The following is a 15,406-nucleotide window of genomic DNA, read 5'->3' as shown; positions in this document are numbered from 1 at the left end:
AGTCGTGTGGTACTGTCCTGTGGTACTATCCTGTGGTACTTTCCTGTTGTACTGTCCTGTGGTACTGCTCTGTGGTACTGCCCTGTGGTACTGTCTTGTGGTACGTCCCAAAATACCACAGGACAAGTCATGAGGTACTGTCCCGTGGTAATATCCTGTGGTACTGTACTGTGGTACTGTCCTATGGTACGTCCCAAAATACCACAAGACAATTCCTGTGGTACTGTCCTGTGGTATGTCCCAAAATACCACAGGACAAGTCGTGTGGTACTGTCCTGTGGTACTTTCCTGTGGTACTGCCCTGTGGTACTGTCCTGTGGTACGTCCCAAAATACCACAGGACAAGTCGTGTGGTACTGTCCTGTGGTACTATATCCTGTGGTACTGTCCTGTGGTACTGCCCTGTGGTACGTCCCAAAATACCGCAGGACAAGTCGTGTGGTACTGTCCTGCGGTACTATCCTGTGGTACTTTCCTGTGGTACTGTCCTGTGGTACTGCCCTGTGGTACTGTCCTGTGGTACGTCCCAAAATACCACAGGACAAGTCGTGAGGTACTGTCCTGTGGTACTATCCTGTGGTAAGTCCCAAAATACCACAGAACAATTCCTGTGGTACTGTCGTGTGGTACTATCCTGTGGTACTTTCCTGTGGTACTGTCCTGTGGAACTGCCCTGTGGTACTGTCCTGTGGTACTGTCCTGTGGTACATCCTAAAATACCACAGAACAAGTCGTGTGGTACTGTCCTGTGGTACTATCCTGTGGTACTTTCCTGTTGTACTCTCCTGTGGTACGTCCCAAAATACCAAAGGACAATTCATGTGGTACTGTCCTGTGGTACTGTCGTGTGGTATACGTCCCAAAATACCACCGAACAATTTGTGTGTATACTGTCTTGTGGTACTGTGGTACTTTCCTGTGGTATTGTCCTGTGGTACTGCCCTGTGGTACATCCCAGAGTACCACACGAGCCTGTGACACAGTACCACACAGTTTCTGTGTTAACACATATTTGTGTGGTACATTGTGTGGTACCAACCAGTACCACAGGGAGTACCACATGAGCCTGTAAAACAGTACCACACAGTTCCTGTGGTAACATTTATTTATGTGGTACATTGTGTGGTACTGACAAGTACTACAGGGAGTACCCTACAAGCCTGTGGTACAGTACCACACAGTTCCTGTAGTAACATTACAAGTGTGTGGTACATTGTGTGGTACCGACAAGTACCACAGGGAGTACCACAGGACTTTTTTGTTAGGGGTCTCATGCTAATCTGTTTTCTATGTTAGTCTTTGCATACCTATCAATGGCATTGTGGAAAGCTACAAAGTCTGCAGTGAAGCCCTGCACACTTTATTGAGTCTTCCGAGGACACATCTTTCGGCAAACTTTTTGTCTGACAGACAACTTATTGTGTGTGATTTAGACATGGATGGATGCAGAAGAAATGGAGAATACCTCTGAAGACATCAAACAACACACCCTTTGGCACATTTCTCCTCAAATAAAAGCACTGAAAACACAGAGGGTCAAATAGCCCTGAGGTTCTGTCAGGGTTTGATTATGACAACTTCCTTTTCAAGAACTTGTCTGTGACTTTAAAGTTTTGGAAATGCCTACTAGAATCCACCTACTAAACAAATCACATAATATTCATACAATTTGATGCCAACCAGATAGAGTGCAAATACTTCCATACAAAGAAACAATCAATGTGAATATGGCAACATTCTTGACAAAACAACAAAACTAAATAAATAAATATCAGGGCATTTTGGTTACCTTGGAAGAACTGGAAAAATATCTCAAGCTAAATCTTACAATTTGAATTAGCGGTGCATGCTGCATGAAATTGGAATCTTTACTATACGACTTGTTATATCATGCTACAATGGAGCTCATTCTTCACTCTGCTCAAGTGCTTTTCAAATGATATTCATACAACCAATATGGCCTTTACGAGACAAATGTGAACATTGAAATCAAGAAGTGCTGGTACTTTTTGTGCCATGTAAAGTTTCTTTGCAATTTTCAAAGGCCCACTAAATGTAATACTAGATGACTTCAGAAAATTATAGTCAGATTGTTAAGTTCTGATCATAGCATAGGTTGCTGTCATTTTTACTGTTTTGTAGCTGTTGCTCCACTACATTAAATGGAAACTCCTGTGAGTGTCCAGTCTCTTCTAAATCAATTCAGTGATATGACACTTTTTATCATATTGTTGGCTACTCAAACTTCTTTAATATATATGCATTTCACAAGGTTTTGCAAGTTTGCAAAAATACACAAAAATATCAACTGTTATATCAACATGAATGTGATGTGCATGCAATTTCTCCACTTATTACTGTACTCTATTATATAACTGAGAATTTAACCACTCGCGAAATTGTCAGGAAGTCCTGATTCGCAAAAAATCAGACTTACTAAATATATGGTATGTATTATAGGCCCTTCAGTACCTCAACACTTGTGGTCATGGATCGTTAGCTGTTTGTCTGTGACTATAGTCCTTGACTAAATATTTTAGAAGTCTTGAAAATCCTTGTCCTTTTAGGATGACTAGCATATCAGATTACTTGTGAGAAAATTATGCTAATGTCCTGTTTTTTGTCAATAAGTATTTCTCTTGATACTTACACTAGGTATGTCCTTCTGAAGAAGCCCACAGCTTAGAAGGTCTGAAAATGGATATTTCTCAAAACAATAAGCTGATCATCTCTTCAATCATACAGAGCAAAGCAGTTTAGCCAGGGACATAATTATTTTCACACTATGCACATAAATTAAACAGATAGAAGACAACATGTGGATATTGAGGAAACATGCAATTGTCTGCTGTAAATCCTACAAACCGTCTTCCATATTTATAAACCTTTAATGATGTTGCTATCATTTGTACATCACGATGTTATTAAGTCCTGTCAAATCTGTGATGGATATATTGATGGGTACGTATCGATATACAGAGCTAGAGACAGGCAACCCAAAACAATAATGCCTCCAGTACCCTTCAAGGCAAAGGCATAGAATCTCAAGATAAACATCCTCTTTCAAAATTCAAAAGAAACCCTGGGGATGATAAAAAGATATAAACCCTGGTGGCTCAGACTGCGAACAATCAAGTCAGATATCTGAGCATTCAAGTCATGATCAACCTCCCAAACCTGCACACATGAAATGACACATGATATTTCTTATGTTGACAGGAAGATACTTCAGAGCACTCATTGTAAAGGAATTCCAGGAATGATTTAAGTTATCATTTCCTGAGGCAGTAAACTAAAAAAAAAAGTATGAATTTCTCCCTCTGATGCCAGTTCTAGACAAGAAAACTGCTATTGGAAATAGAGAGGACTTGCAAGAGAGGCTTGCATGCTAAATAAAAGGCTTAAGTATAATTTGCTGGCTTCTGTAACTGGGCTTTAACTTCTCTATATTCTTTGCATTTCATCAGCCTGATGGTAGCCCTAACACTATTCCTGCTATAAGGAGGCTGAAATCCAATCTTCTTGGGTTATAAGCACATTGCAGGTGATCCCTATTCATGCCTCCACCCCTTACTCTGGCTGCATAACAAATACAAAGAAGAGTGGTATAAAGGGTTGCCACAAAAAGAAAACAAAAATACTTTGACACTATAGTATATCACTGACATTACACTGGCAGGGAAGAATTGTAGTGTTCACACTGGATGAGCTTGTAAGATTTCACGCTGAAGCCCTTTAGCCATCAATTACTAGATTTCATCAGGCTCTTTCAAGCCTTTTCCGCAAAGAAGCAAGATTCCAGATTCATTTATACCATTCCAACAGATTTACAACACTGTCGCTGTCAATATTGTTTTTGTTGCAGGACTTTAACGAGCTAACTGCAAAGGTGTAGCAGATGGAGCTGCACTGAATAAAAGTGAGATGATTTATCTTCAGGGAATGAGGGACATTACTCCTTCTGCTTATGATCCTGTTTCAGAGTATGACCAGAGGAGCATGATTGTATTCAGTCTGGGTCACTAATCACACAGCACAATCTGACAAGTCAATTGATTTCATTACAAAATCTACATGGCCTAGTCTGGTAAGTTTCCAGGATCCCAAGAAGTTGGTATAGCAATGGAAATGTAAGAGTGCTTCTGTCTTTGCTATCCAAAATTATCTAATTTTTGATAGTGAACATATGTCTTGTAAAGACGATTTCTTTATTGTGATTTAAACCAACTCATATCAATAAATTTTGCACGGACTTACATCAGTGAATCACAGACAACCATCATTTATACTACGTGATAACTTACATGTACTAAGTATAGTTTGATGGCAGAAAGCTTGCAGTCATTTCATTGGATCCCATTAGGTCTACTCTTCACTTCATATCAAAGCATTGATTCTATGGGCAAAACCTTACAGTGGAATTTTCATTTGATATTGAATAAGTAAATTCAAATAAAGTCTCATCAAAATCAAACACGAAATTTCACACATATTCATAGAAAGTATATTTAGCGCCAACTTCATGTGCAAATTAAACTCAAAACTCTTCCACTGGTTTGTGCACAATAATACTCAAGAGGTCATGATTTGTTAGTTGATGCTTCTCCAATTGAAAATCCCTTTGCCTCCTAAAAGTCATCAATATTGCAACAGTATATCAAACACAATAATTTGATGCACAAAGTAGAAAAAATGAGGGAATTTAGGGAGGAATGTAAGTTTATGGAAGAATTGTGAGGTTATGATCTAATATTTCATTCAATTTGCATAACTTATGTGGTCACGACCAATGTCATGGTTCTGTGAAACAATAATTCAGTTCAATTTGATTCAATTCATTTATTTTTACATAGTAAGTAAAAAGAAACATTACAATATTTACAACTTACATCATGCAAGATACAATTTAGATAAATTTAAAAAAAATGAAGGAATCAATAATAAGCCTAAAGGCCTTTCATAGGCTGATCCCTGTCAGATAATTAAGGTACAATTATCAAAACACTACCATAAGCAGACGATTAGGTTGAAATGATATCTACATCTCACACAAGCATGTGTCAAGCAAAGTTACTGATTCAGGAGAAACTGTTTTCACTTTCTTTTAAAGGACAAAAGGTTAATGGTACATTTGATGTGAAATTATCTGGTAAGTCTTTCCATAAAAGAAGACCAGCATAAAATAAAATCAAATAAAACGGCTTCCATGCTATTTCTTTGATTTACCTTTGCTCATCAAAGCCATTTTGAACATGACATGGATTTTGCACTTCAACACATTTTGAAATGACATAAGTCAGAGTTCAGATTTGATAATCATTTCACAAGAAAATTAATAAAGTTTATTCTAAATGTACAATTGACGTAACATTATATTCTCATTTCTCTTCAGACATGGTGACAATTATTCCCTTACTTACAAATACTTGGTTAAGAAAATCATGTAAAAACAACATGTATTTTTCCTTCAAAAAAGAATCAACCAAAAAAAGAAAAAAGAAAAAAAGATGAATTCTCCTGTGTGGATAGAACACCACAATATGGAACACCACATACATGGTGCATACACTACACTACACAGAGTCTAACTCAAAATTGACCTACACTTTTAAATGACAGCATGTTTAAGACACAATCATCAAAATTAATCAAAATCTCAGTTAAACCAATTGAGCAAAGTCTTTTATCATGAAGCTTCTGCTTAAACAAAAATCAGCTATGATTATGTTAAGGAATTACATGGAATTCAATGAGTGCAACCAAGCTGAACAGGGCTTGTAGACTTGAAGATTCATCTCCAGAGTGAATACTAGTTTTGTTTGTTTATCATATCAAAACTCGGCATGCGGCCCCTCAAAGATCCACTGCCTCGACACATTCCACCACCTTGTTTCTATCGTGGTGCAATATGATAGACATGATTTATGACTTCTATCTGCCCTTTGCATGTTTCCGTTCTGAGCCTAAATACCATCTCAAATCAGATCATTCTATCAAAAACCACACTTCCACTTAGCAATCCTTTTTTGTATTCATCAAATACTGCTGCAAAATAACCTCCATTGTACCACAGGATCATAATTTGTATTGTCCCACAAACCCAAGCCACTGCAAAACAAAATTTACCACTAAGAGATAACAAGAAACTAAACAACCGCACTGCACTTTTCACAAATGCTTAATGATGCCTGAACGCCTCGTGTCTCGCATCCAGACACCAGTCATGATGAAAAGTCACTTTGAATTAGGCCGCCACATGCACGAAGGAAAGAATGCACATTGCTCGAGTACATGTTAAGAGAGCTAAACAATTTTTCTACATGCTATGTACACAAATACTTTTGTAGTATAGGCTGTGTTTCAGACTTCGTAATATTCCTTTTATCTATCTTCTTTTTTTTCTGCTGATGAGTGAAATTATGAAGGAACATTCTTAAAAATTGATAAGAATCACATCTGTAGTGCATGCTCATCATTCTGGGTATTTATACAGAAAATGAAACAAATTCCTGTGACAAGGGATATCCATTTTCTGATCACTGACATCTTATCTTTGCAAAGAGGGGTACTCTGGAGAAATTTCAATGTGAAGAGACATAAGAGGAAAAAAGTACTGAGACCCTCAGCCTGGACAGAAGACTACTCATCATAAAGATAACTGTATGAATGATTATTTTCCACTCTATTATCCCAATAAAGTAGCAGGTCAACAGGACAGGACCTGCTGTCTGCAAGCAATCAGAGAGATAAGATCTTGCTACATGGGTGTGCCTAGGGGTGCCAATCCAAGAGGAATGCTGCTCCGCAGGGATCACCAAAGATCCTTCTTACAGACTTTCCATCTACTCACTTTATAATCACTGGCTACATCACATCAGTTGTGCACTCCAAGGTAAAATGGTTCTACTCTCTTTCAGCATCTAGTCATTTGCAATAGCTGTGCTCATGTGCTCACTTCACTGTCAGTTTCTGGTTTCTCACCAGGCGAGAATGCAGATGTCCTTTGACTTCCAATACTCTTCTAATGACAAAGCGCATCACTTCTCGTAGCGGTGAATTGATGCATTAGTGTGGAGGCTGAAAGACTTCAGATGATAATTTCTGCACTTATCATGAGCCTTCATGCCTACAGCATTACTTCATACATCCATCTTGGCCAAAAACTTACTGATAATTCTTGTTTTCTTCTTGTCTGCATTTTTTCTCATTACTGTCATCACTGATTTTATACTATGAACAAAGTCACACATGATGTAGGTCTACCACATTGGTATCTTTCTCTCTACGTCCACCTAGGATTGTCTCTTTTGTGGTGAACAATCATCAAGAGTGATGTAAATGTTTTATGAATATCATTCCCTACATAAGCAAGTATAAAGATGATTTGAAATCTGTTGATATCCACCCCTATATACATGTATTGTCATTTCTGGTTGAACATTCGTTTTATCACAATCAGTGGAAATTTAGTACCTTTGCTTGATAAGACTTTCGCCTGCAATTGATGCAATTGATGCATGCAGGCGAAAGTCTTATCAAGCAAAGGTAATTTCCACTTATTGTGATAAAACGAACGTTCAACCAGTTGATTTTCCTATCAGATGAATCTTTTCAGTGTATTGTCATTTCATTTAATCATCTCAATCACATGAAATGCACATTGTAAGTCATCGTTACTGCAACTGAGGGCCATTAAGGGGACTTTCCAGATTATTTACATAATTTAACATTAAGTAGTACACAAATTTATAGTGCCATGTATAAATTTGTGGAAATTATTGTGGTTCTTGAGCAGACAAATTTAGACCCTGTTTACAATGAGTGAAAAGGATGGGCTTGGCTGCGGCCGAGCCTGGCCTTCATTTCACTGTAAATGCGCAAAAGGCCAAATGCGGTACCAAAATCGGCCGCACATTTGGCCAAGCTCTGGAGGTAGTCTCGGCCGCGGCTGAGACCGGCCTTTTCTCACTGTAAACACAAACTGGGCCAAATGCAGTACCAAATTTAGTCTGGCTTCCAGACCCTCTGCCCGTACTATTTTGCTATTCAGGATATTGACGCCCTCAACGTCAAAAACTAGTATAATTTAAGGTGGTTTTGTTCTTTGCCTTTGGCAAAAGCGGCGACTTTGTCGCGGGGCAGCGACTTTGTTGCTGCCGAGTCCAGTTGGCAAAGGGTCCGGAAACCAGACTATACCAAATTGCGACCGGCATGCTCCCAATAATAGTTGTTTGTTTACAAGCAGAGCGCCACTATGACAAAATATTGAAAGGTTTGAATTAAAAGCCCGGGCCGAGCCCGGCACTGTAACGGACAAAATTGCGGGGCCGAGTACCGCAATTGAGGCCAGGCTCGGCCGCGGCTCGGCCTGGCCCTGCTAAAAAAACATTTTTACTCCTTATCCCAATCACTGTAAATTCCATAGCTCTGTACCCAGTACAACCACGGAGGTACAAAGACTCCTTGTGCCTCCATGGTATGACCAATTTGTAGGTGTTCAAATGCAAAAGTGGTGTGTGAGTACTGTTCCGGGAGAGAGAATTTACCACCTATGTACAGTAGTAGCGCCTGAATGTGCCCCATATGGGGATACTTTCTGACCTACAAATCTGGCAATAAACTTTTTAATGCCCTGCATCATTCCACTTGTGTGTTATTTACAACTGAAGCTTCTTGGCACATTTATCACTTTTAGCTCTGTCATAGATGCCTCAAGAAAACCTTGGATGAGCATTAGAATGACATGGTTGACTCTATGAGGGAATAATACAAAATTATCTAAAAACATGAGTGAAATAAGTAAGGTTTGCTGAAGGATTGCCATCCTATTGATGTACGATATTTCTAATTTACTTTGATAGCCATCTGCTGACCAAATTCACTAAAAATGTTAATACAAATGTAGTTATCTAATGAAAATATTTGGGTATTTTCCTTGGACACACAACAAAAATAATACATAGGCCTATGTAGTAAACATGAACATCAACATTTGCACATTTGCAGTCCAACTCTGTGTTCCTATGGCACGCATGTCACCTGATCACGCATTACATTTGTATGGCTGTCCCATGTCGCTATGAGTAGGCCTATATACTACACGAGAGTATTTTGCCTTTTTGCCGCTAGGAGCACTATAGCATCTGTCCTGTACATTTCACAGGCAAGAAAATGTCCGTATTGTGACACTGATTGTAGCAGCTGACATGGGCTGGCAGAAATATGGGTTTCCTCATCCCTTCTTGGTAGAAACTCTTACAACTCTCTTTCTTACTGATATCTCTCAAAAAGAGATGTATATAAACCAGACGTTTTCACCAGGATGAGTCCCCCTTGGTCCATGTACGCATTGCATTCTCAACGTTCAGGGGATGGAAACTCCTTGCATGAGGTTCTGCTGCCTTGCTTCAAACAAACCTGCCATTGGAGGATGGGCATCTTAACTCAAACCTCACTACACACAGAGCACAGAAAAGATTCACTCATCAACTTCCATTGATTAAAAGGATGTATAGTTTTACTTGAGACCTAACTTCAGGTTATTAACATATTTAGTGAGATAATGAGAAACCTCTAATATGCAATTTGAAAGAGCATGGAATTCCAAGAGGGACGGAACATTTCTTTGATGAAAATAGGTTTTGAAATGGCTGATATCCAAAACAGAGCAATCCTAATAAAAAGTGGGATCCACCTTTTATTAGGATCACTTTGCTTTATTTTGTTTTTGGATGTTTCAGCAACTCCAAAACCAATTTTCATCTAATAAACTTTTAATTCCTCTTATAATGATATTAGGCCAAGTAAAAAAAGATAGTAGTTTCTCGTCCGGGTTTTTTGAGCAAGGCGATGAGGGAGGTCCTTACTATTTGATATCTTATTTTTTCGAGGATTGTCAAAATGAAAGTAATATGTGTTTCTCGTCCAGTAATTCTGAGAAAGGTAACGAGAGAGGGCTTTACTATTTCTATATCCAATTCATGAAATGAAATATCACTCTGGTAGCTGTATTATGAGAGACCAGGTCCCAAGTGTATGTCTTGCCTGCACTCTGTGCATTTTCAAACAAATAGATTATGTACCATACTTGAAATGAAACTTCATGCATGCAGAAATACATATTTGCTTTTTCTTTCCCCTACAGATTTCAGCGCCATTTTGAAAATAGTAAATAGTAAAAAAATCGATGCGGCGGCCAAAATCGATGCGCGCGAGGACGAGAAACTGGTTTCTGTTTTTCCTTGGCCTTATATGTTCAGTATTATTTCATAAGTGGTTACTTGGGGTCTCGCATAAAGTTACAGCCCAATACTTATCTCCACCAACACTATACCATCCCTTTAACTTCAACTTATGTGACTGTAACTTGCAAAATTGTGGTCAATTTATGAGACTATCAATTTCCCAATACTCTCAATGAAGATACAAAATCTGTAATATGTGGGAAACGATGAATTAGCTATAGAATCATGTATAGGCACCTAAATTATTTCTTTCTTTATCAAACCATTTGGACAAGAATAATGTTTGTTGGATATGTGATCATTCCAATTGATAGTATCTTGTTCAGTTCATATTTTCCATCGAGATGCAAAATGGTACTATTCCCAATTTCTCATTTTGCTTCTGATGGCATGCTCCCCATGCAAACAATTTCTGCCTGAAATTTGATATGCATTAAATCTGCACAAAAAAGTCAAATAACAATGTAAGGCATGTTTCAATATTGTGAAGAATAGTACACATAGAAAATATGGTGCTTTGGATAGTACATTCTGTCAGTACTTTCTCTATTAGTGTATGTACTCTTCAAACAGTCTTATCTAAACAGAGACTATGATAACTTGACAAAATCCACCAAGAAATCAGTGTCAGCAAGCCACTAAAATGCAGTGGGAAGGTACCTTTAATATTGTTAGAAGCCTCCCTCCGTTGCCAGCGAACCAACAATGGGGCGGGTGTTTGCATTAATGCTTCTGAAAAGAAGCACTTCAGTGAAATTCAATTGCCATATTCATGGTGTTTTTCTCACCCAGCACAGTCAGGTAGAAAGGAGAGAACTATTAAGTCGAGTTGAGTGAGCTTTATTGGCTTGAGCGCAAACACTGTTTTGCCAGATTTACGATGGCTTGACCATAGTAAGCCAGCAGTAATATGCCATTTCTATGCACTCTGGTGTTAATGAAATTGATTCAAATGCATCACAGTCTAGAGACTTAATGTATTCACTTATGAAAACAGGACACAACCAATTTATTTCTCACAGAATACAGATCTGTTTTTTCTTTATTAAATTTGCTCTGCTTGCCCTTTCTCTTCCTATCTCTCTCTCTCATTCTGACTTTCTCTTACCATGTTTATCCCAATACATTCAAGCAAAACTTTGTCTGTCCCTTTCAATTTGAATCCCCAATTTTTAACACTTCAACAGTTGTGGCAACCATGCTCCCTCTTTATGCTTTACCTTTTATTCACCTTCTTCACACATTGGCTGTTTTATCATGTTTTAAAAAAAGGCTGGTAGAGCACTATTAATTTGCTTGTACATATCATGGGTGATGTGTTTAGTCTAGTAACATTCAACAATTCTGACTCCCTCTCACTCTCCCCTTCGTCTCCCCAAGTCTACGTCTCTTCCTCTATCTTTCTCTCCTCATTTCTGTTTCTTTGACAGTGATAAGTGTCAAGTAACAATGCATAAGTGAATCCAGTTCACATAGTATCTCCCTTTCTTCTTTAATGTCTGTAGTTAAAAGAACAAGCCATTTTCAGGCTGACTGCATCATACAGAATACAATGATACAAGTAATAGACTGAAAATGTGAAAAACAAGACAAATAATATTACAGAAAACCTGGATAACAATCTAGTAGAATATGTCCAAACTGTGAAACTGATGATATCATCAGCTTTTAAAAGCATACCACTTACTGTTCACAGCATCACAAACTCAAGTCATGACAGAATGTGTCTCACATATCAAGAAATTCAAAGTAAAGATTATTTTACATTTGTCAAAAAAAAAGGCAGTGGGGGATGACTTCATTCCCAAATAAGTATTTTTTTTTAACAATTGCAAAAAAGATTGATTAAATTTTATTTACTTCAACCTGCTAATTTACAAACAGCTTATGTGATTCACATCAATATTTCATGAAATCTGACATTTTTTCAAAAGTTTGTTCCACCTTGCTTTTTTTTAATACTTAAGATCATGCACAAGGTATGTATGCCCAATATTTTATTTTTTTTATCATGGCTACTTAAATATTCAAACACTGAATAATTAGTGGTTACTTAAATATTCAAACACTGAATAATTAGAGTAAAATTGATCTATGTTGATGAAGGGTGATTTGATAATCAGTAGAAAGATACAGATTTGTCCTTTAAGTCTTTCCTCACAGCTGTCCCATCATGTGTCTTCCTCCAGACATGTGTGTGGTGTTGTTCTAACAAATGTCATGTGTAAGAGCATCTCCACGGGGACTCCCCAGGCAATAATTGAATTTTGGGAGAGACTCAATCACACTTGACTTGTGAAATCTGTGCAGGACTCACTAGCACATGTGTAAAGTAAGTGACTTCCTCTCTAAAGTATACCTCATCTATTCTCTCTTCTTCTCTTTTTGCATCATTTCTATCACTCTCTTCTTCTCTTCTCCCTATTTCTCTTTCTTAAAAAGAGGTAGCCTCTCTGATTCTTCATTCATCTTTTTGATGTTTCTTAATTAGTCTTTTCTTCGTCCTTCTTTTCTCTATCTCCATCTCTCTGCATTCTAACAATTATCCTCATTCCCATCTCCTGTTTATCATTCTCTTACTGCTTTTCTGATGCCACTTTTCTTTTATTTCCTTTCAATCTTCCTCTTGCTCTCTATCCTTTTTCATTCCCCATATTCTTCTTCTTCCTTCTCCTCCTATTCTTTTTCTTCTTCTTCCAATAAACTTCCTTATCCTCAATATTCACTTCCTCGTCATTTTCCTATCAACCTAAAACCATCATCTCTATCATCACCAAGTTCAGTATTTGCTTTCCTCTCCTCATTCTCACTCCAAGCTCACAGATTCTTGCACTTTTGGAGGTTACAGTTGTGCGATGGTTGCCATGGTAATCACACAGCTGCCACATTCTTTGGTAGGTGACAGAAATTATTCTTTTATGTAATTGTATTGCCACTGCCATCACTTGCTTACTCCAGGGATTTTATGAGATCCTTATGAGCATCAATGGGAATTGGACCCTAGACCTGCTTGAATCTGCAGAAAAGACTAAACCTCTGAGCCAACCCACTTTTTCATTGCAAAGAAAAATTCACGACGAATCTATTCACTGCATGGTTTCTCCTGAAACAGTACAATATGCAATGAGTATTGATTTACTTAAACCCTCAGTTCCTGAAGGACAAAGGTCAGCAAGTTATTACCATGCACCTGTCTACAACAACCAGAATTGAAACTATGGATGTCTAAAATTTCATCTGAAATTTCATCCATTTCTTCTATTGATGTTCAATTTGATACACAGAAGCATATGGTGGCTCAGTCCATATCTTTACAGATTTGAAAGTGCACAAACTGTCATGGTTCAGAGAAATGAATAAAAAAAGTACTTATACAACTGGTGTGTGATTGTAATCTTATGACATTCTTACAACTTTCTCCCATGAGTCTATGAAATCAACTTTTGGTAGATCGGTGTTAGCTTTCACTTTTGATGATTGGTTGCTGTCTGACCAGCAGTTAGAAATTATAAAGCTGAGTAACAATTAAACCCAATCCCACTACACAATGATTCAACATTCTATTCATCATCAACCCTTCACTATAATGTACATTCATAATGAGACAGAGTGTTAGTCTCAGAAATTAATGGCTTGGGTGCACTGAACATCTCTGGATGGAAGAGGTGACCCACTTTGATGGGAAAGGTGAGTTAAAGTGTAATAAAGGAAAGTGGTTTCATTGCTATATCATATTTAACATCTCAACGAACTGAATAAATCAATTATGCTTTCACACAATCTCGATGTTAATGGCTCATATTTCCATATCTGACCATATAAGATATCACATTTATAAGAAAAGAGTGGGTCAGTGATCGGTGAACAATGTGATCCTACACATACAACAATATCATTACTTTCAGATAATACTCAAAGAATGTACTGAAGACAATCAGTTTCTCTTCTAGGAGTACATCAGCTCACGGAGTGAAGTTTAAGAATAACATACCAAAAGCTCCAGTGAAATCTTTCTTACCTAGCTCTACGAATCGTGTACCGTACAATACACATCTGACCATAATACCCGCCATAATATAAGATATCACATGAACTAGGAGTGGGTCAATGGTAAGTGAACAATGTGATCTTAAAAGTGCAATAATATCACTTCTTTCAGATAAGTAATACTCAGAAAGTCAGTTTCTTGGCTAGCAGGAGTGGTCAGGAGGTGTAGTGCTCACGGAGTGAAGTTTCAGAATAGCACGCCGGAGGCTCGGCGCAAATTTCAGCTAGGTCTACGATTACTAGTAGTAGTATCCGCAAACAAATACAGGTACCGGTATTCAAGTAGTGCATTTTATTCAACCAAAATCAATGTGTTTTATTAATCCAGAAAAGTGAAATTGGTTTGCATTGTGATATTAGCTACAAAGAAAGGTACATGTTATAAAATCATATATCATATGATCTTCTCTTTGTCACACATTGAGCGAGCCCCCCCCCCCCCCCCCCCATCATGACAGTGCTCAGTTCATTCCAAAACGGCATAGAATTCTAGGTCTAGAATAATGAACAAATCATGACAACAAACATGTCTGCCACATTTGATACTTACCTTCTGATTGAAATAGTTTCTCCTCTCACAACCTCCCTCCTGGTCTTGACTTTCCGTATCTTTCAGCAAATACCGACATTAAAAGACGGTTGAGTCCTTACACGTCTACCCTACACGACGAACAACCAAAGTTCCACCCACCGGAGCCATCAGCACACAGCATACCGTCGGGCCGAGATGCTCATAGTTCCGCCACTCATCAGAGTGTTACAGCCCAAGCTCTTGATTGTCGACGAGGTTTGCTCGCCGAGAGCAAACTCACACGTGCAGATGCAGATCTGAGTGACAGAACTGGCGTAAGACCGAACGACGGTTTATGAATATGCATTCGAGAGTTTTCCGTCGTAAAGAGCCAATCACATGGTATGTCACGCCCACCTAACGCGCAGCTAAACAACTGAGCATCCCTGATGAATATTTCTTTCTCACCCCCGCCCCCCCCCCCCCGTGAGTGGAAGGGGGGGGGGGGGAGCACTCTACAAAGTTGTACACAATGAAATGGCAGTGTGTATGGGCAGGGAGGCGGAAGTTGATGAAACATGAACGTGTTTTAGCCTACAACTGC

General features: G+C 38.4%; 1 protein-coding gene across 2 annotated transcripts in view; it reads right to left on the bottom strand.

Moving 5' to 3' along the window:
- Window positions 1–15,088, bottom strand: part of LOC139713159 (extracellular sulfatase Sulf-1-like) — a 98,473-nt gene extending 83,385 nt beyond the window's left edge. For both annotated transcript variants that reach the window (XR_011709624.1, XM_071624908.1), the window contains exon 1: window positions 14,842–15,088. The gene's annotated coding sequence lies outside the window, so the exon portion shown is untranslated. The remainder of the gene's footprint in view (window positions 1–14,841) is intronic.
- Between the last annotated feature and the right edge of the window lie 318 nt (window positions 15,089–15,406).

This window comes from Diadema antillarum, unplaced genomic scaffold (genome assembly GCF_040938485.1).
Source record: "Diadema antillarum isolate AM-2024a unplaced genomic scaffold, OU_Dant_1.0 seq00001916_RagTag, whole genome shotgun sequence".
Taxonomy (NCBI): Eukaryota; Metazoa; Echinodermata; class Echinoidea; order Diadematoida; family Diadematidae; genus Diadema; species Diadema antillarum.
The sequence above is the reverse complement of the archived record's forward strand: the minus strand, read 5'-3'. Positions and strand labels throughout refer to the sequence as shown.